This window comes from Condylostylus longicornis, unplaced genomic scaffold (assembly GCF_029603195.1).
Source record: "Condylostylus longicornis isolate FDR11 unplaced genomic scaffold, ASM2960319v2 ptg000044l, whole genome shotgun sequence".
Lineage (NCBI taxonomy): Eukaryota > Metazoa > Arthropoda > Insecta > Diptera > Dolichopodidae > Condylostylus > Condylostylus longicornis.
Window position 1 is genome coordinate 7,751,105 of NW_026578013.1, and position 23,620 is coordinate 7,774,724.

General features: G+C 25.1%; 1 protein-coding gene across 4 annotated transcripts in view; it reads right to left on the reverse strand.

Moving 5' to 3' along the window:
* Window positions 1-23,620, reverse strand: part of LOC129610460 (protein phosphatase 1 regulatory subunit 12A) — a 249,434-nt gene that overhangs the window by 207,125 nt on the left and 18,689 nt on the right. For 2 of the 4 annotated variants that reach the window (XM_055523062.1, XM_055523058.1), the window contains exon 1: window positions 4,455-5,533. The exons of the other annotated variants lie outside the window; for them this stretch is intronic. The gene's annotated coding sequence lies outside the window, so the exon portion shown is untranslated. Of the gene's footprint in view, window positions 1-4,454; window positions 5,534-23,620 lie in introns of those variants that run through there. 4 annotated transcript variants of the gene reach the window in all.

The window sequence follows — 23,620 nt, forward strand, 5'->3', positions numbered from 1 at the left end:
TTCATTAAATTAATTTTTTTCTATCGTCAATAAGGTGATTCGTATATTATATATATATATATATATATATGAGTAGATGCATTTATAAATAAAGTATGGTTACACAACATTGATAAAAATGTAATTATAAAAAAACAACATATTTAATATCTCTATAGTTTACAATGAACTTGAAATTTATAATCATTTTAAATTATTTTCGAAAAGTTGTTTACTTATTGCTATAAAAAAAATATCAAGCATAAATTTTCTTCATTCAACTCTTGAACAATTTCTATATGAAAAATAAACTTAAATTATTGAAAAACCAGGCATTATTAATAACTTTAAATTGCATTTTTGGAAAAAATCATAGAAATTAAACATACTATGACTTATAAAAATAAATTTTAGTCTAGATTCTATACGATGAACGATTTGTCATGAATCTCAATTTATTACGACTTCATCTAAATTGTTAATTTATTCTAATGAAATAGATTGAATTTGAAGATTTTTCACTAAAGAAATTGTGATGACCATGCGGTATTACAATATTTAACGCCTAATTCTATACAAAACCAAGATAGCTTTTAAAATGTCTAAGTACTTAAGATGTTTACAATTGTTTGTTTGTCTACATTTTATATCCCACATATTATAAAAGTAATAATCAAATTTTTTTTTGTTGTTGAAAATCTTAATCTATGTAAATATTTTTTTTTTAATTTTTAATAAAAATCATTGCTAATAAAAGTTAAATGATTTATAATTTTATAATTATGTTGTGCATTTAGATATAAGTATAGTTTTACAACTTGGTATGACAAGCGTTATGCTTTTAATTACTTTTCAGTTTAAATTTTTATTTTACAATAAAAAATATATGACTGGCAATATTGTTATATTATAAGAATAAATAAGAAAAAATTAGAAATAAAAAAAAATTAAGAAAAAAATTATAAACATTTAAATTTATTTATTTTTTGTTACTTAAATATACTTTTGGACAATTAAACTAAGACAAAAATGATAGAATTACGCCAATAAAAATATTACAACTGAAGTTTTATGGAAAAAGAAAATGTTGTATTGTACGCGTGTCAAATATGTTGTTTAAAAAAATAGTTGTCAACAAAATAAAAAAAAAATCTGATGTGATCATCACATAACTGACCGCATTGTGTATTGTATATTTAAATGAAAGTGGTACAGAATATTATAAAAATGTCTGTTAAATACTTCTTCCCAATTTTTAGGACATTAGTAAGCTTATAGTTAACATTCCTAGAGAAATGTAAATTTGGCTCTTAGTAGAGTTTCGCTTTGTGCTACCCTAATTCCCGAACAACCAGAAATGAAAAAAATGTAAAATCGGCCCGCAAATCAGTTTTTGAGCCCTGATCTTTCCAAAAAATGTATATGTTCATTGTTTTAATACGAGGAATTCAAATATTAAATTTCAATGAAATCGGTTGATTATTTCTCTTTATATACACAAAAATGTATATTTGGCCCATAGTAAACGTCTAGTTGCCGATGCTGATTTCTTCCAAAACATAGGAATTTACGCAGACGGTTGAGCTGAGCTTATATATAAAATTTCAAGTAAATCGGTTGAATATTTTCTTCAAAATGTTCAAAAATGTTAAACAGGCCCGCTAAAAAAATGCAGTTCCCGAGGCCTGATATATACCAAAAGTTGATCAATCCGTGCCATGGTAGAAATAAACTTACATATAAAATTTCATCAAAATCGGTTCAGCAGAACTTGAGATACACGCGTGCACCCACAGATCGACAGACCGACAGGTTGCTAAAAATAGTTTATTTACACTTCCCTACTATGGAGAAGTACGTTCCCACCAAAAACTCGATATGCAAAATTTGTTGCCATCACATAACCTACCTATTGTTTACACAATACGGTCGGTAATATACGAGTAGACCATTGTATACGGTCTGTTATATATTATGTCAAAAGCGTGTACAATTTTTATAGATTTTTACACAAAATACTAAGCAACAAATTGACATAAATTGTTAACAACTTAAAGCTTGCGAATCAACTATAATACGACAATGATATTCTTGCCCTCTTAACAAATATAAACCGAGACCCTAAAAAATATTTCATTTCGTTAAAAGAAATTTTGTTTAGGTGTATTCCGTCTCATCACCTCTCGAAATTGGTAAAATTTCAATTTTGGTGGATTATATTTCCGAAACTACCTGATGAAACTACCCGGTCAGGTTACAATAATAATTATATTCAATATTATAGCTTCAATATACAATACTTATGAAATAACAAAGAAGTGCTAATAAGCTTAAATATTTAATATAAAGAAAAAACTACGGCAGGCTAGTCACCTACCTCGTTAAAAACTGTATGACACAATGAAACTGGGGCATGACTATCTATAATATCATGTACTAGCGCTATGCTCCTCCTAAGAATGAAAAAAGGAAAAAAAATATTTCCGAAACTGCTTTTCGGTTAAGAAAAATGGTTAAGTGGTTTTTGCTCATTTCTTTAGAAGCAAATATCTAACAAAATTAAAGTCTTACTAACAAAAAAATATATATTTTTTTTTAACTCGCTAACCGTGGAATTCGATCTTTATGTTAACGCAACGATGTCTCCTTCAATAATTTTTTTTTATCCTAAATGTATGCAATAACTTGATAAGTTTAGAAAATTAAAGAATTGCCTTAATAAAGGAAATGACTTGGAAGACAATTTTAAGCAAGAATAGAAGAAATCAAGCGATAATAAAATTTTTGAAACTTTTAATATTATAAAACAATATTTTCTAATGGTGTACTTATATACCAAAAAAATTGTTTATTCACTTATTTATTTACTCTGTCCTATAGTTGCCTATCACTGGTACCAAAATATTTGCTATTTGAAAAAAATTTTTGTTGATAATAACAACTCAAACCTAAGAGATTTCCATTTATTGATTGTTTATTGTACTTATATTTACATGAATCATTGATTTAATAATTTTGCAAAGTAAGTATTCGCATACAAGTAAAAATTATAGATCAATAGGTTTATAGTTTTTCGAATAATTAACTCCTATCAGAGAAAACAAATATAAATTCATTGAAAATAATTTAATAATTACTGCATTCCCAATTTAACATGCTTCACATATTCACTTATCATATAGTTTTTTTCCTCCGGGAGGAAGGGTGAAAAATCTCGAAAGACACTGCCAGACGAAAAGCAGTACTGTGGAACTTTAATCCAATAAAAAATACTCTCCTCAAAATAAATTATAAAACTAGTCGGAAACGACTAACCATTAATTTTGATTTGTCTCCCTATCACATTTCGACTATAAAATGTTTTAATTAGAAAAGCCCAAAGCACAGAGATTGAGGAGCGGAACAAGGACGCAGATTCTGATAAGACCAAAAGAAGTAAAAAAAATCTCGACATTGCATTTCAAAATGGCCAATAGACAAGAATAGTTAGATAATTTGTTTTTCAGATTATCACAATGTTGGTAAAGTGAATGATTTGCCGGAATATCAATGTGACTCTTTGAAAGATCTCGCAAAGGTGTCTATTTGTCAATATTGGAATTTGGAATATATTCCTTAAAACAGGAAGGAATATGTTGGTACTTCTTTCCCCTATGCTAACTAACTTGTTTTTATTAAAAATAGTTTTGCTTTTACAGCTATTTACATTTTTAATGGAAATAATGGAGCAATTTTTTTTAATATAGCTAACTATTTAATATACTTTCTTTAAATATTTTTTCAAAATTTTTATATTTTATTTATAAAGTATAAAAATTAAAAAATATTTGTACACTTGAAATTCAATGACAATTTCATTATCAAACTTAATAATTAAGTTAAAATTAATTATTTTAAATATTTATTTAAAAAGCATGACAGGTACAGGTATATTCTAAAATACCCCACCATATTTATATCTACATTATTTGTCAATATTTAATTTAAAAAGAAAACTAAAAAAAAAATTTCAATAGTATTCTAATTAAATTATTAATTCAAAAAAAAAATTATTAAATTTTGTAAATAAATAAATTGAAAATGTAAAAAAGAAAATTTCGATTTTTTTTTTATTTTTATAAGTGTATTTTATTTACTTATTTAATTAAATTAAATATGAAATTTCCAACAAGAATATTAACATAAAAAATTTATTAACAATGAAAATATTATTTTTTATTTCAATTTCTTTTGTAAATATAATTTATTTATAAATATTTTTCTATAAATAAAAAGAGGAAATTTTTATTTTTAATTTTGAATTTTTTATAAATAAAATAAACAAAAATGTAAGCGCAGAAACATCTGAATTAAATTTTATATTTATTTTTAATTTCCTATTTGTATTTATTGTTGTAATTCTCATATTTTATATGTATATATATATATATATATACATGTATACTTAATAAAGGTATACAAATTTGTATAGTTACCTGATACAGTTACTAGGTAGGATTTAATGATTCCACATAAAAAAATTCAATTTATTTTTTTTCTCTTTTATTAAAATATTTAAATTTGAATATTGGAAATTGAAAAATTTCAAATTAAATTCAAATATAACACTATATTCTTTTGCCCACTGTAGAGCTTATGCCACCTATATTTTAATAATAAAAGCACAAAAATTTTAGAGAAACACACACTATTTTTTTTTTTTGATTTTTTTACACTTTTTTTTTAATGCTAATTATAACTGGTATTTGTAACAATATTTTCTTATTTATAATAAATAATTAACACTTTTTTTTTATTTATAGAATATTTTCTAAACTTATACACGTTATATTTATTAATTTTTTCAATATTTAAACTTCCAATTTATTATTTTTTATTTTGAATTCATTTGAAAATCACGAACCGGCTTTTAAAAAGAATCTAATCGATTTTTTGTTTTTTTTTTATGATTTTGGGTATTTTTTTTTTTTTTGCTTCTGGCTTTCGTACCTATAAATTTCGTGTCTACAAATTATATGTATATATACTTATGTGAGAAATATCTATATGTACTTTAATATATAATATTATTTGAATTGAATTTTAAGAGTTGAAGAGGCTCTTTTGCTGTATTTTTATGTAATATCAAAACTTTATAAATGATTTTTAAAACGTGGTACGTCCTCATAAATTACTATAGGTATTTGAATGGAAATGAGAGAAAACGGTCTTCTTATCATTCATAAATTTTTTAAAGACAATTTCTATTACTTTTTTTTTTTGTTTTTGAATTCTCTATAGAAAAATTCAAGTATATGTAACGTACTTATGTATAAATTATTTTAAATATCAACTATCATAGTTTACACATCATATATTAATATTAAGATAAACAAAAAAAAAACAACAACAATTATAATTATAGGTTATGTCAAAAAAAAAAATTTCTTTATAATTCCAACATTTAAGATAATTTCGACTTTTCACCCATTTGATTTTTTATTCAAAATCTTCGTAAAATCAAAATATTAAATAAATAAAATTTTTGATAATTTGCGCCTCAAAATAAACACGTCAGACCTATTTCAATGTTTCAACGTGAACTGATTCAAAAATATTCAGTTTCCCATACGATTTAAGAAATAAAATGAATAAAAAGAATAAACTTAAAAAATAAAAACAATAAAAAATAGAAACGTAGAACAATAAATGAATTCATATAGATAAACCAAACACACTGACATCGAGACTAACACAAATATGAAATTTAAATAGTAATACATAAACTACTAAACACATAAATAATAAAAACATATGTAATAATAAACACATCCATTTAAATTTACACATGTATTCGTTTAATCAGAAATGTGTGTATATCAGTTTGCATTTGTATAAAAAGAGAAAACTGTAATATTGTGTGGGTATATTATGTACTGTATATGTGTGTGTTTTTCTGTAAAGTATACAGACGGAAAACCTGTTTTTCTTGATTACCGTTAATTTTTTGAAATAATACAAATCTAATCATATAAAATTCTTTAAAAGAAGCAAAAAAGAGTGAAAGATAATTATAAAAAAAGAGATGAAGGGAATGAGAAAAATTAAACACGAGTTCATGAGACTTTTGAAGTGCATACTTTGATAAAAATGGTTTTTTTGTACACTTGTCCCCCTCATAAACAATAATCCGGTTCATGACATTATGAGAGCGAAAAATATAATAGTGGTAATGACGAGTGAATGATATTTTGAGTTTTGCAAATTTAAGTTTTATATGAAATTTTTGCAAATTTAAAAGTAAGAACATCAATCGCTTATTTATTATAAAATTGAACTTATTTTCTTTATAAAATCTAAAACTGCGCACATGACAGTTAATTTTTTTAAAAACTTTCTTGTTAAAATTAAAAAATTTTTAACCCTTTTATTTCTCAAAAATTTAAAAATCAATTTTGAAGTAGTCACTTTTTATTTAAGCGCCAATTAATTATTTTCTCGCATCTTCCACGCCTGTGATACTAATAAGTCATGACTAAATACACATTTGCACATATCAAACAAAACCATTTCATATTATTAATATTTAGTAAACACATACATAATACATACACATGTATACGAATGAACAAACACAGCCATATTGAAAATGTAAATATAAGTAAGAAATAAAGAAAAAAAAACAAATCCAACGTGTTTTGAAAATTTTAACACCTGTACGTTTTGATATACATATGTACTTACATACTTAAACAATTTACATGTTTTTTTTTATTTGAGCCTAAAAGTATACAAATACAAATGAATCCATAATATAATACAAATAAATATGTCACTTGTATGTCATATGTACATACAAAAAACAGGTTTTTGCAGAAATATGTAAATATGTATGCGCAAAGAAAAATCATTTATTTTTGTTCTATTTTCACTGTAATTATTCACCATAATTTAAAGTGCAATAAACGTAAAGAAAATAATAATAATGAAAATAATCAAAAAAGTAATGAAAAGAAAAAAACCGGCTGAACAGCTGCTGTCATATTGTTTAAACAAATTTTCAACCAAAAACATAGAATTTTCACTTCTTTTTTTTTCATTTTGGTGGTGAATTTTAAAAATTATTATAATGGTGTAAATTCTATGTTGAATTTGCAATTACTTTGTTTACATTTTCGGTTTTGTATCTATGGCAAGAAATTGTGTGTAAATAAATTGTGAAGCAAATATACGTAAAGTGTAGATAAATATAATTTGTTTATTTGCAATATATGTATAAAAAAATATAAGGGTAAATTAAAAATATGAAACAGAAAATATTTTGAAATTGAATTTACTACATTTGAAATTTAAAAACGTAATTAAAAAACAATAATCATTTGATTATGACAATGCTTTTTCCCATATAATACAGTTAGACTATGTTTGAATGAATGATTTCAAATATTAAATGAGTACATGAAATCATTTGTGTAATATGTGCACTTCCAAATAAATTTCCCGAAACCGTTTTACCAAAATGCCAAATTAAGCTGAGTTTTTTCTTAAGCCAGGCGACAAATATTTTCTGGGCTGATTCTTTGATCAATTTCTATCAAAAAATAGGACGAGTAGGAGGGAGTGCAGATACATATACATACTCGTTTTTGAGCTACAGTTTGAAAAAAAGAGTACCAGATTTTTGTTGCATATTAATAAATGCATGTAACTTTGGAAGCATCACATATAAAGTAACTATTGGATACTGTTTTTATAGACGATTGATTGCTTTTTATTTTCGATCTGATAATCAATTTGATTTTTCTGCCATAGTTTTCGAGATTTAGCTTGTCAAAATAAGAATTTTTGTTTTTCGTTTGTTTGAATTTAAAAAAAAATCGAAATTTCTTGAAAATTCTAAAAGTGAATTTACATATTACGTTTTGCTCTATCCCTCATAGTTTTGCCAGTAAAACGCGTTAAATGTATTTAAAAAACATGCGAGAGACTCATATTTCATACATTTCAATCACTAGGAATTATTTGCCACATTTTGCGGAACATACTATATATGACAATAATATAAAAATATAAAGTAATCGTATAAGAATATAAAGAAACCATTTCTATATGATTTTATGTATTTCATGAGATTGCATAAACTCAGGCACAGTTTAATAAAATTAGTTGTGGTACTTCAGCATTGTATAATTGTTTATTTGTATTATTTTTATATATATACAAACAATATTATTACACATTCTCAATATCATTACCGCATGGGGAAACTTTAAGAGTTATTGGTAAATCTTAAGATTTCTAATTTAATAAGAAAATTCGCCCTTCATTAAAATTTATCGCTACTATCTTTCGCAGTTTTTTCATTTGTTTTAATATTTATATTGAAATTATAAATATTGTTTCAAGTGTACTTTAATTGTTTTTATTCCCAGTTTTAGCTTTTATTTATTAACTGGTTTAATAAATACTGATGAAAATGAATGGACGAGTATCTTTCTGTGTCTTTTATGTACTACTATATTATAAAATGATCACCATGAAAGATTGGGAACTTGCTTACAAAACTGCAGCTACGATTTCTAAAAAAACACTGTTTGAAAAAGCTATCGTTTCCAAAATTGTGTTTCATTAAAATTTAAAGTCGAGAAATGTGAGCATACGCTGTATATTGTGAGCATTGGTCTCGATGGAATCTACAACTTTGTTCCCGAAAAATTTTTGGAAATCTGAGAGAGACCTGTAAGGTCTCTTGTTCCGAAACAGAGATAAAAAAAATCTTATTAAATATAGTTCTAAGGAACTGACTTATTTTCGGCTGAGGATTGCTTTTGCTTTTGCAAAAAGAATCGTTACAAGTGTCTGGACTAAATGTGGAAACTCAATGTTTGGCAAGTTCCCGCGTTGGACCTTCTGCTTTATTCGTATACGTACCCAACAGAAAAAAACTATATCATTTCGAAATCGAACAAATAAATTAACTTTCTTTCTTCTAAAATTGCTCCAATGCTTAACGGGTTAGCTTGTAATTAAAAGAACCCTACACTTAAAGTCAACAATTATTTTGAATTAATAATTTTACGAGAACATTTCACAAAATCTTAAAATCAACATTATTTTACTTTACAAAACTATTCATATTTTATTCAAATACCAAACTCTATACCTAGGAAGTTAAACTAGGAAGGGTAAACTACCTAAGCTTCTGAAATCTGTTGTAAACTAGTAATCTAGAGAAATCTAGGGTAATAATCTAGAGTAATCTTTCATTAACTTAAATTAGTAATGGGAAATTAAAATTTTTATTAACTATTAAAAAAACCTTATCGTAAAGCTTTAATTGAAAATTTTTTAATTCAAATTAAAATACTTTAACAATAGTGGTACTACAACAATAAGAAAGTATGTAAAAAATATAATCGAAAAACTTGAAATTTTACAACTTTCTTTTTCCTTTTTCCAAAATGTAAAAATATATAACAATAGTGTTGTACAATAAGGTATACAGAAACATTACCACAAACTGACATTGTTATTCTATTCAAAATACAAAACCACTAGCTGCTACTGGACGTAACAGATTCTAAAGAAAATAAAAAAAAAGTTATTTTTGCTATACAATTCAATAACTTTTATTTTTCTATTCTTTCAACTAGATTTAAACTAAAATATTTCAGGGATAATTCAGTATTAAGGACATGCATGCATGTATATATATATCTACTGTGCTTCTATATAATTATACTTTATGCAACTTTAATTGTTAATGTAGTATAAATATACGGCACCACCCCGTATATGTTTTTCTAGTTACTTATACTTTGTTATAGAAAATTTTTATAAATAAGTTGAATGTTGAAAATTTAAGGCGAAATGAAAAATCACTTAGAATTAAAAAGTTTTTCTTCACTTAATTAATGGTATATGGTATTTTCAAATTGCATAGCAGAAACACTCGAGGTTCCAATTTTAAAATTGTTGCTAAAACTTTTTTATAGCATAAGTACTAATCACTTTTTGAAACAAAATTTTTAACAATACCACCAGCTATATCAATTGATACCAACCATATAAGAGAGAATTAATCTGAAATGTAAACTTTAATATAGTATAGATTAACATACTAATGGTTGGACGCAAGACAGTAACTGAATGGAAATTTACATAAAAATTATTATGTTTTATAACGTTAAATTATTGTAAATTAAATAGGGAAACAAAAGTTCGATTCAAATTTTCTAAAAAAATTGTATAGTGTACTCGTTTGCAAGAATATTTCATAACAATCAATTATCTGACGCCTTATAGAAGATATCCGAGACCGTATAATGAAAACGTTGAGCCATAAATTTTTACGAATTTCCAATTATTCATCTTCTTAATGCCCTTCAATGAGGACTTCATAATATTTGTTGAACATTTTGGACGTCTTTACATTGGGACCTTATATGGAATGTGCGCGTTCCGTCTTGTCCATTCACAATACCGAGAAGCAAATATTTATCTGTATTAACTATACAAGGAGACATAAAATTCGATTTTGAATTAATAAATCACTTTCTACAGTTATTACCTACCTTGAGACAACCCCAATATAAAATTTTATCAAATATTAAAATTTCAACCTTAAAAATTTAAAATTAAATCAAAATTTTAAATCACTTTATTTTCAATTTAAGAACAGAAATTCAATTTCTCTTAAAATTCTTTCGATTGAAACCATTCTATCTTAAAAGCTTATTGAATTTAGTACCGAATTTCAATTACTCAAGAGTTACATGCATATATATACAACTATTAATTGAATCTTAGAAAATGCAACATGCTTTCATAAATTTTTAAAATTTAATTTCTAATTTTTTTTTATGTTCAAAAAGTTGCAACTTGATATCTAAAAAAATTAAATTTTAATATTCTAATTTCAGTTTTTCCTTTCTTATTTTTTTTTTTTTGCAAAATTTTGCAACAGATGAACACAATTTTTAAAAATTAAATCTGATCATAATCACACCTGTTTAAAAATATTTTTTACATTTTATTTCTGATGCAACAATTTATATGGTACAGCATGGAGAAAACTATAAGTGTTTCAATAAGAGAAAATTCTAATTTTTCCAATTTTTAAACAAGTCAAATTGTAATTGACAATCTTAACCTAATCTCAAATATAAAACAAATTTGTATTTTACTTTTGCACTCCTCTGTCCATCCTGTCTTTCTCAATCAACATATTAATTCTCAAGAATAGAAATTCAAATAAATTTCTAACCTTATTTTGAATGCGAATGTGATCAAGGTAGTGATAATCTGCATACATATATACATATACCAAATAACTGGTGTGATAGCATTTCAAGTGTTCAATTCATTAGCATATACTCTCAGTTCAACAATAAAAAAACATGAATTTAACATAATTTTTACTCTAATATTGCTCGATCTCTAAATTCATTGAAATACTATTTTAGATGCAATTCTTAAAGTAGAATTCATTGTATGTAAAAAACAATATGTGTATTCCTTTTCTCTTACAGAACTATACTTTTAAATAAAGAGGACTTCATCTGCATCGAAAACAGTATAGTTTTCTTCTTTTGAAAATAAATATTAGTACACATACAAATCTTCATATAATAAGATATAGAACATAAATTTATTTTAAAATTAGTACATATATTATAGATTTGTGATTCCGTTCATAACTTATATGAAGCGTATGTGTTTGAAATTTTGAAAAAACATTTCAACCAACGAAACAGTTGATCTTTTAGTAAAAAATTAAAAAAATTAAAAAACCAAAAATAAATTCTTACCACAACAGGCTCTGTTAATAAACCCCGATGAATTGGACAATAATTTTCTATTTACTTTCGTCATCATCAACTTTTCAAAATTTTTCTTAGATATTCTTAGATATTAGCTTTAACTTTTGTTAATTTTATTTCTTTTCGTCGTAAAGATGACGTCGATTTGAAACCGAGGCACGCTGGCCGAGACAAATAAATTTGAACCCAAAAAATAGCATAGATTTAAAACATTTTCTTTCAATAATGAACCTCCAGTATTTACGCTTAATTTTTGAAGATTGAACAATAACCAATTTCTGCTAAACTTCCATAGTCGTAAATTTTCAGAATTAATCACATATTCTAGGCAACACTTATGGGTTGTCTATGATTTTGATTGATTTAGTTTTTAATTTGGTATTCAAATTTGCAATTTTTCCATTTTTCTTTGAGTTTTTCAATTTATTCTTTGAAATTTTTAAAAATTTTTTAATTTAATTTTTGAAATAAATTTTAAAACAATTAAATCTAGAACAATATTTAAACAAGAACTGAAATAAAAAAATTTTTATAACAAAATATAGTCAAAGCCTACTGTATAAATAATTTTCATAAAGAGTTTTTAAAATATTTTTCTTTATTTTCAATTTTAATAAAATCAAACCCAATCATTTAAAAATTGTTCAAATTAGCTTTGTTAAATTCTATTAACCCTATAGAATCGTGTGCAAGATAATTCTATTACTCCATATAGGGTAAATGACTACCAAATACATACTTTAATATTAAGTCAATGAAACTTGTATTCAAGGACGTACTTATATAATATGAATGTATGTATGTGTATGTAAAGGTATGAGTATGTATAGTATTCATTTGTTGAAATAACTATTATGGGAAAGACATAAAAATTGTCATTCACAAGCATTTCTTTAAATGTACATATAGTTGATTACGTATGACATATACATATTTTCTGTTTTAGAAAACAAAACTGCAATATTTATAATAGCAACTACCACCTTCGGCGTTAAATGCATTCTGAATAATTTCAATACACTAAAGCTTGTACTTTTTTTTTTATATTATTTTTTCTTTCATCGTTCAAATAAATATTCATTATTTAAATATGGTGAGTATTGAACAGCTTTTTTTATTTTTCTTTTTTTTAGAAAATCGAAGTCTTTTAATACCGCTGTGCAATATTATAATAAAATTTAAATAAGAATATAAAATATAAAAAAGGATAAGGGAATATCAATTCAATATTTTTTTATTTTTTCTTTGCACTGCAAGTAATAAAAAGTTATTGTGACAAGAACTTAAATTTTATTTGTTAAAAGAAAAACTTTCACAAATATTTTTTAGAATTTAACTGCGATATCTTAGTTTAAATTATAATATAATTTTCATAAGGACACCATCAGCAAAAGATTAATCTACTAATCATGGGAATCTTAATTTTAAAAAGAAATAAATTTGGATCAAAGCCAATGGTTTGTAAAGCAGCAACTTTTCCTCAAGCAAGTGAAAATACGGAAACATTCGACTACATTATTCAAATTACTTTTATTAATACGCCGAAATTGCATACATTTAGGATGAGCAAATGAAGAAATTTAAAGAAGGATTAACATAATAGCTGGATTGAGCAGTTTAGTTAGCGAACTTAGATAAATATGAATACTTTTGATAGCATGGCATTTACCGTTACCTTCTCGTTTTTATAGAAATTTGGAAAATCTTACAGCTTCGGAAATATAAGGCAACAAAAGTTCAAATGTTACGAGAAAGCAAATGAAATTTTTTACAAGACCATTACAAGACAAAAAAACATTTCGGGAGCCGGTAACTTGAGAGGGGGTGGAGGTGGAAAAAAATTTTCTTCTAATGAAATAAACTATTTGGTAATATCTAAAAGCTGGCAATTCAGACTCTTATAGTTTATTGTCTAAAAGAAAAGCCATATAAAAAATTGAAAAAAAAACGTGTTTTAAATGACGGTTAATTTTGACAGCCATTTTGTTTTCTTAACTTTCAATTATGTTGTGCCACAGTAAAAGAAACCAGTCACTACCTTTCTGCGTTTGCACAATTTGAAAAATGTTTATGGTTTGTTAAAAAAAAATCATCCAAAATGGCATTTTTAGATTTTTGAAGAGCTATAACTTTTAAACACAAATAGATCTTTAGATTTCTTAGAAAAGATTTATTTGTGTATAAAATTTCAACTTTCTATCCCAAGGAACGTAGAATTTTTATAAATAGGCAAAGAATCGAATTGACGGACGAAGTAAGCATTTTAAGCACTTTTTCCCAAGTTCTAAAAAGGTAATAATCGAAATGAGCTTTGAAAGTTTAAAAGTTAAAAAATTTGTTAATTTTATTGGCTACACCAAATTAGTATTAATATACATTTAGCTAAAAACTTTCAAAATTTTCAAAAACTCAATTTTCTCTTATTGAAAATTACAATTAAATAGTAAAATAGTCATAGTTTTAAAATCCTGTATGAGTTTTGTTGAATGATCGACGATTTTGAAATTTCAACTCTAATATGATGAGAAAATTTGTCTCTTTTGAACATGCAAAAAGTAATTTTTCGATTTCAAACGCCAAAAATAAGCGTATAACTTTAAGTGGTGGGGGGTTATAAGAAAATATTATTCTAGATAAAAATTGTTTTCACTAAAATGAAAATATATTTGTGTATACATCATCTATTCACACATTAAATAGTGTAGAATTTTCGGAAACAAACGGACGGCAACAAAGTAAGACAATAGACAAATGCTTTTCGAAGTTATTTGGAAATGTACCAAAAATTTAAAAAAATGTTATTAAATATACATATGTACATTAATAAAATGGCGTAAATATTTTTATGATTTAATTTTCTTTTTTGGCAATTAAAACTTTCTTAAATTATTTTTCTTTTCTAATTAAGTCTATTTTAAGTGTGAACAGGTGACATAATTTATATTATGATTCTTTTTACCGACCGTATTGTGTAAACAATAGGTAGGTTATGTGATGGCAACAAATTTTGCATATCGAGTTTTCGGTGGGAACGTACTTCTCCATAGAAGTGTAAATAAACTATTTTTAGCAACCTGTCGGTCTGTCGGCCTGTCGGTCTGTCGGTCTGTCCGTCTGTCGGTCTGTGTGTGCACGCGTGTATCTCAAGTTCGGCTGAACCGATTTTGATGAAATTTTATATGTAAGTTTGTTTCCACCATGGCACGGATCGATCAACTTTTGGTATATATCAGGCCTCGGGAACTGCACTTTTTAGCGGGCCTGTTTTACATTTTTGAACATTTTGAAGAAAGAATTCAACCGATTTACTTGAAATTTTATATATAAGCTCAGCTCGACCGTCCGCAAAAATTCGTATGTTTTGGAAGAAATCAGGCATCGGCAACTAGACGTTTACTACGGGCCAAATATACATTTTTGTATTCTTGTATTTTTTCACCAGCAACTGGGCGTTTACTACGGGCCAAATATACATTTTTGTGTATATAAAGAGAAATAATCAACCGATTTCATTGAAATTTAATATATAAATTCCCCGTATTAAAACAATGAACATGTAAATTTTTTGGAAAGATCAGGCATCGGCAACTAGACGTTTACTACGGGCCAAACATACACTTTTGTGTATATAAAGAGAAATAATCAACCGATTTCATTGAAATTTAATATATGAATTCCTCATATTAAAGCAATGAACATATAACTTTTTTGGAAAGATCAGGGCTCGAGAACTGATTTGCGGGCCGATTTTACATTTTTCACCATTTTGAAGAGAGTATTCAACCGGTTTACTTGAAATTTCATATATAAGCTTTGCTCGACCATACGCAAAAATTCCTAACTTTTGGAAGAAATCAGGCACCAGCAACTGGGCGTTTACTACGGGCCAAATATACATTTTTGTGTATATAAAGAGAAATAATCAACCGATTTCATTGAAATTTAATATATAAATTCCCCGTATTAAAACAATGAACATGTAAATTTTTTGGAAAGATCAGGCATCGGCAACTAGACGTTTACTACGGGCCAAACATACACTTTTGTGTATATAAAGAGAAATAATCAACCGATTTCATTGAAATTTAATATATGAATTCCTCATATTAAAGCAATGAACATATAACTTTTTTGGAAAGATCAGGACTCGAGAACTGATTTGCGGGCCGATTTTACATTTTTCACCATATCCACAGAACAAATTGATGGAATTTCTTGAAATTTGATATTTGAGTTCTGGTTGTTACCCAAACTAACTGGCGAGCATTTCATGGAATTCGAGTAGCACAAAGCGAAACTCTACTAAGAGCCAAATTTACATTTTTCTAAGTATGTTAACTATAAGCTTACTAATGTCCTAAAAATTGGAAAGAAGTATTTAACAGACATTTTTATAATATTCTGTAATACTTTCATTTAACTAGACAATACACAATGCGGTCGGTTATGTGCTGACCACATCAGATTTTTTAACAATTGTACATGATCTTTTTGTGCACTTACTATAGTTAATAATTTTTCTACTATTTTACAAGATGATAGAATTCTTATGATTAATTATAATTTTTCAAACATTGTTAACATATACAAATTAGACACACAAACATATTTACAATATGAAATAAAGACAATTTTAGTAATTTGTTCAATATAATTAGAAATTAGAATATTCTAGAAAATTCTAGTTATAATCGAAATTATCTGAGCTAAAAACTATTATAACTGGTTTAGCTAAAATAGAATTATTATAACAGAATAACAAAGTATGAAGGTGTTAATAAGTAATCACAATATGAATATGGAAGTAGATAATTATTTTTAAATATTTGTTTAAGTAAGGTAAATACAAAACATATATGGGCAATTATGTTGCCAAATTGTTACAAGTTCTGATTTAAAAAAACCGTACACAAATTTGCGATATATCAATCGTCTATTAGTTTTTTTGGCATATAAAAGTAAAAAAAAAGAAAACTCGAAATACGCCTGTTATACGGTCATATCAAAATTACTAAAAAACACAAAAAAAAAAAAAATTCTTCAATTTTCTGAGAGGTGTTTTTGAAGTCAGTTCGTTCTCGTTATAGACGACGTGATCATATCTAATAAATCTGCAATTCTAAGCAATGCATATTAAATGCATATACAATCTTAAATATAACAGTTCACAGCATAACTGTTATGGCATTTATCAAAGCTACTCTATCAAATTTCCTGAAACTATATTTACATATGATCATCTGTGCGTGCTTATACCAACAATTTAATTGTGAATATCATTACCGAAATCTGTTACAAATGAAAATTAACATTAAAATTGTCACATGCCAATTTTATTTTATTAATTATAATTTATTTTCAACATAAAAGTTTAGTTTTCTGTCTAGAAATTTCCCTAAATATTTTTTTATTATTTATTTTTTGATTAAAATTTTGTATATTACCAGCGTCATTAATTAGCGAATATTCAGACTTTTTTTCGTTTTTTTTTTATTAATTATTATCAATTGACATTAATTTATGCTTTGAAAAAATTTTGATTGTTTTCAAATTGTGCCAATTTAAATAAATTAATAGAAAAGAATGTACACGAGCTCATAAAAATTAGAAAACAAAAAATATTTTTATTCATAAATAACTACAAAAATATAAACAATTCCATTTTTATATAAATAAAATGTTTTTGTTTTTTAGTGAGAACAAAATTTTATCCCAAAAAACTATATAATCACCTAAGTACTCTCACTATATAGGAAATCATAAGAATATATAATTTTATTAGTACTTCATCTATTTTTCGAGTTTAATGCTAGCCAGACATTGATGGTTAAAATAAGAAAATTTATATAAATTGCATATCAGCCAGAAACATCATGAAAATTGAAAATGGCAGTGAATTACTTAAAAATTAATGATATTCCCGTTCGCAAGTATTTATTTTTGCTAAGAATTTTCAAAAACAAACTAAATTTTTTTCCGTAAACAAGATAATTCTACCCTGTATTATGTATGTGTATAAGCATATTATACACTTATGCATGTGTACAAGCAAAGTTTCTGTACATTTCATACTTTTTACATTTTAATACCAAATTAAATTGAAATTTTATATAAATATACATATCTTTTATTTAAATAACAATTTTACGCTGACAAAATTTCGAAAAAATATTCAAAAAAACAAAAATTCGAAAAGACTAATAGAAATAAAATTGATCTGAGATGAATTTCATAAAATCTAATCAAAAATTTATATTAAATGCATAATATTGACTCATGATCAAAAAACAAAACAAATCTATACCGTAATTAAAAATTCTCATATAAATCTAGAGCAGAAAATGTTTTTGATGTAAGATAAAAAAAAAAAAAAATTTGAAAACATCTCTATGCAACTGACACACAATTCAAGAGAGACTCCCTAAAGACAGAGGATAAAATAAATTTATTTTCTGCTTTGTTTTTTTTTTTGGTTAAGTACATAGATGTGTCCATGTAATGAACGTTTTCCAGTTGTAACATATTGATTTGTGTTCATACTTATGAAAATTCACAGACGTTGTAAAAAACCAAGTAGAAATTAGAAGTTGTAGGTATGGTAATTATATGTAAGCTGATTTGAAACCGAAATGCACGATCTACACTAAATGCAAACCGTTTCAATGCTTTTACAATTTATTCTTTTAGAATATTATTTAAAATTTACATTAACAAGCTCGAAAGAACAAAAATCAGACTATCATACTGAATTTTCTAAGACTTAAAATTGAATTTTCTAAAACCGAAATAAACTTTTAATTAATTTTTCTTTGTTAGTACCTTAGTCTGTCTGTATAGCAGAATATTAACACGATATTATTATAAATATTTTAAATTTCTTCAATTTAGCTTCGATGAATCCTTTTTTAATTTTAACAAGTTTATTCTTAACTATTATCCAAGTTTGTTTTATTCTATAAACATGAAGTTTAAAATTTTATTGAATTTTTTTTTACAATCAAAAACTTAAACTTAATAATGTCGGTAGGAATTGAATATAAAATTTTGTTTCATCTTATTTAAAATTTTCATAGATATTTTTAAGAATATTTTTTTTCTATTTTTAATTTCCATTACTTTCTTTTCGATCCTTTTTTTATTGACTTAGTAAAACAAATAATAAAGGAGTATAGTCCTGACTTGAATATTTGAAAAAGAAAAAAATTATTTTACATTTATGTTTGTAGGGGTATGCTAATATGTATATTTAATTACACACATACATTTTTTTATGTACAAAGTTAAATACATATATTCCCATAGTATTTTTTAAATATGAGCTTTTGATTCCCTAGGTCTCTTCTATGTGCTGTAATATAAGTTCTTTTTTGATTTTTATAATTTCATTCTATTCCCATATGTAGAATATTTGATATAATTCTAATATTATTGCCTATATAAGTACACAGTATATAGTTAAGCATAATACGAGCATCAAAAATGGAGAAATATACTGCTGATTTGGATAACAGTTTACGATAGAAATGTCATCACTTGACTAATTATTAAATATGTAAAAATAAAGTTGGATTAAAATTTAATTGTACTCAAAACATAAAAAAATTCAAATCATAAAAATCTATATATTAATAAATAATTTTCAAGTTATTATTGAATAGTCTTAAAGTTTATAATTATGCACTATTTTTGCTCTTGTGTTCTATTCAACTCTTACGGTGAATCGCATTGGTAATGATCATTATATTATCAACTTTTACAATATAACCACCTCATATCATATAAATTTTAAGCTATCTTAACACATAATCTATTTAGATTTTAGAAAATATGAACTTGTAAAGAAGAAGAGAATAAAAGTAAATGAAAAGAGGCATTTCTCCGCAAAAATTTATAGCCCTGTTTGCCTCAAAATATACAAGGTGATTCAGAAAGGTATACAACAACATATACCATTGGTTAGAGGGTCGAAAATGGGTAAACTTTTGTTCCGAACTAGGTGCGAAATCTCAAAGGTTTTCGATATACAGGGATTTTAACGAATTTTCATGAAATTTGTAGTTATCTAAGCTTTTTTGATTATAACTTCCGTTCCGAAAAAGATAGGGTCTTCAAACAAACAGTTTCTGAAAGGTCTAGTAAAGGGCTTAAAATAAACACCTTACTTAATTATGTGTTTTGAGTACTTTCGGAATACCAATCATTCGAACTTTAGAAAAAATCAAATTTTTTCCCTTTTTTTATTTTTTCAGTTTTTTCTAACCAGGTAATTTCGTTCGAAATTTTTTGAAACTTTGAAATTTTTTTTTTACAGAATTTTGGCTACTTTCTCAAACCTTAATTTTAGTCACTAAGTGTTGAGAAATCTTTTATGGTGCAGAAGATATAGCGTGAAAACCATTTCTATGTCAAGATTTTAAGGGCCCTAATAAAATCTAAAAAACCAAAAAATTGTCATTATTTTTTATGTTTATTGATGTTAAAAGCTTTATTTATCATCTACTATCAATTTCTTAAACTAATAACTTTTATTGAGATGCGAAAAATATTAAAAAATTTTTATAAAATAATATAAACAAGAAATAGATTGATAGTGTTGTCAAGAAATATTTCACTATAAATTTTTTAGCCATTGTCGAGTTATGCCACATTCTTTTAATTTAAAATGTAATAAATTCAAATTGAACTGCATATACATATATATAAAATGGGTAAAGCCGATTTCACATAACGATAACCTATTCTTCCAATAATTACTATTTTCCAAAAATTATTTCATCAACTGGTCTACAACTAGCACGAGTTCATTCTGTATTGCTTTAATTACATATTTAAAAGTTAAAATATTATTATAATAAAAATTTTATTTCAGACTCAATTGTTACGTAATACAAGCATATAACAACAATTATCAAGAAAACCATTAAGACTACTCATATGTGTAACTGTGAATATAATATGTGTGTCTTATATATTAGATACTTAAAATTTCATTTCTAGAACGAAAATGAAACTGCAATTTCAAAAAACTTTCTGACATATTTATTTCAAAAATATTTTTTCATCCATTCAGTCTTTCCTATTACGAGTACCTTATATCTACTTATAATGCAATGTTCCACTTCTATTCAGTCACTTAGTATACTTATAAAATTAAATTTAATAAAAGTTTTATTTAAACTACATACACACCTTATAATAAAAAATTTTATTATAAATAATAAGAACTAAAACTAAAAATAAATAATAAAAATTGAATTATTCATGAATTGCTTATAAAACAGGATATTGAAATTGTAATTATCCTTACGAATAATAATAATAATAAAAATACAAAAAAAAACTGAAATCCATACAAATTTTAAAATCTTATCCCAAAACAAAAAATGATACGTACACAAAAATTTCTCATAAACTATACAATATGTATATAAGATGTGCTTTACTTACATAATACATAAAAAAAAAATATCCTTGAAATCGAATACACTTACCTACAACAATATTTTTCTCATTGTTACGTTGATTTTACTATATACGAGTATATACACATGAGTATTCTTTTTCCAATAAATACAAGTATAAAGAAAAAAATAAGATAAATTTTTCGTTTTTCTTTTAAATAATAGTTTTACATAAAAATTCATGAGAGTATCTAATCTATTAGAAGAACATATATAAATAAATAAAAAAGCAAGTAGAACAATATGAGAAAAACAGTTCTACATATATTCACTTCAACTTCATAATGCTTGTAGCGTATATTTCAAGGATAACAGAATTGTATAGGAATATTCAGGTTGCCATATTTTGTTATTTTGTAAATTTTTTTAAAAGACTTATCAACATTCAATGATGGTACATAACTGAAATTTTATTTTTTTAATTATGAGCTATTCACATTGCTGCGATGACATTCCCACATTACGACACATTGCGACATGGATTGTTGCGAGAGGAATCAAAATATTATTCAAGGCAATTTAATTATGGTATAATTTACATTTAGGCGACAACCGACATTGATGGTCACAAAGTTTTGGAAATTTAATGTTTTTCTCTGCAATATTTGATTACAATTTAAAATAAAAGTTTGAAGAAAAAAGTGCAACCTACTGGGCGAATAGAAAAATTTAATGGAAATTGTAAAATTGTAAAGAATATTGAGAATAAATTTACTGCAGCTATCGCAACAAAGTCTATTGAATTACGACAACGAAATTTCCCGAGCGAGTTGCACCACACTCTCTGTTCCACTGTTGTACCAATATGTGAGCATAATTTTATTAAAGTAAACAAAGAAAGAAGATGTCTAGACACAATGGCAGGGCACATGATTGTTTTTGGCATTAAGTAAAAAAAGAAATGAGTGAAAGAGTATTAATTTTATTCCATTGCACAACATGAATTGTTCAATTTCTCTCTTGACAAATAAAAAGTATTTTTAGCGGCTTTCCGAATATCGGCTATAGCAAAGAATAAAAAATTAATTAAATATTATACTAAAAATAATTATATTACTATTTTCAATTAAATATATACGTACATACGTTATTTTAGAACTTCCCTGAAAAAATTTTAAAAAGTCATGTTATAAATTTTTGCGTCATAAAATCATAAATTTATTAATAAGTTAGCTTGTCAGAAATTTTATTTTTATTTTAACGTTTCTATTTTTCTAATTATATATTAATCTGATTCCATAATACATCGTTTACACTCTTCATCTCTTTACCTATTGAATAATATTTTAAATCATGATCTAAGTATAAGCCGTTTATCTTACCTTAGTAATATTTGTTTTCTATAATGGCAACACTAATATTTTGGAGCAATTTTTTCTTAAACACAAATACAAAAACTTGTCTAAGGTTACACTCAGTTACTGAAAAATAAAATAAAAGAAAAATTTTTCATCGTTTTTCTAAAATTTAAGTAAAATTCAGAATATACCGTTAGTTCTTACTTGTAAATTTAGAAAGACGAAAAGAAACGAAAAAAACCAGAAAAATTTTCATACTTTTCTCCCCATTTTTTACTAGTTTATTATTTTGATCGTTATTATTATAACGGTTCTTCCAATATATGTATATATTGTATTTGAAATTCCAAATGTGTAGGTGTGTGTATATATTTACAAGAAAATGTAATCCACTGAATTATCCTTTTACAGAAAATTTTATTTTTGCTCTTTTTTGTTACTTTTTGTTTACCACCGAATTTAAATAATATAAAAGAAGTGAACTAGGTAAATGGGATATTCAAATGAGACGTTGTTGACAAAAGAGGAATAAGAGAAGAAAATTTTTTTTATTTTTTTCATTCACGTACGTAACTGTTGTACATTTAGGTTTAAATGTTCTTTTCAAATATACAGATAAAGGAGTTCATTTTTTAAATAAGTATAAAGAACTCTAATGATTATCTTTATTTAAATATAACCTTTTTACAGTAAATTCTGTGATTTAGAAAGAAATTAGTATTAAATACTCGCGATTTGTTGAATAACCAAAGTTTAAGGCACATAAATGAAAGTTATTTATTGTGTTATGTCTCATTTTTAAATTCAATTTAGATCTAAGAAATTGATTTCCATTTTTAACTGTGAGTGACAATTATGTGAACCATTGTCAGTCTTTAAGAATGGCAAACCAAGTCACAATATATTAAACCCGTATACATCGAAATATTTTTATATATATGCATATTTGTTTACATACTGTCAACAATTTGGGATGATCTTTCATTTTAAATTACAAACACATAAAAAAAACTTTTATTTTTATCCAATTAATAATCAATTTTAATTACCTTCAAATACATAAAATTGCTGTCAAAATTTA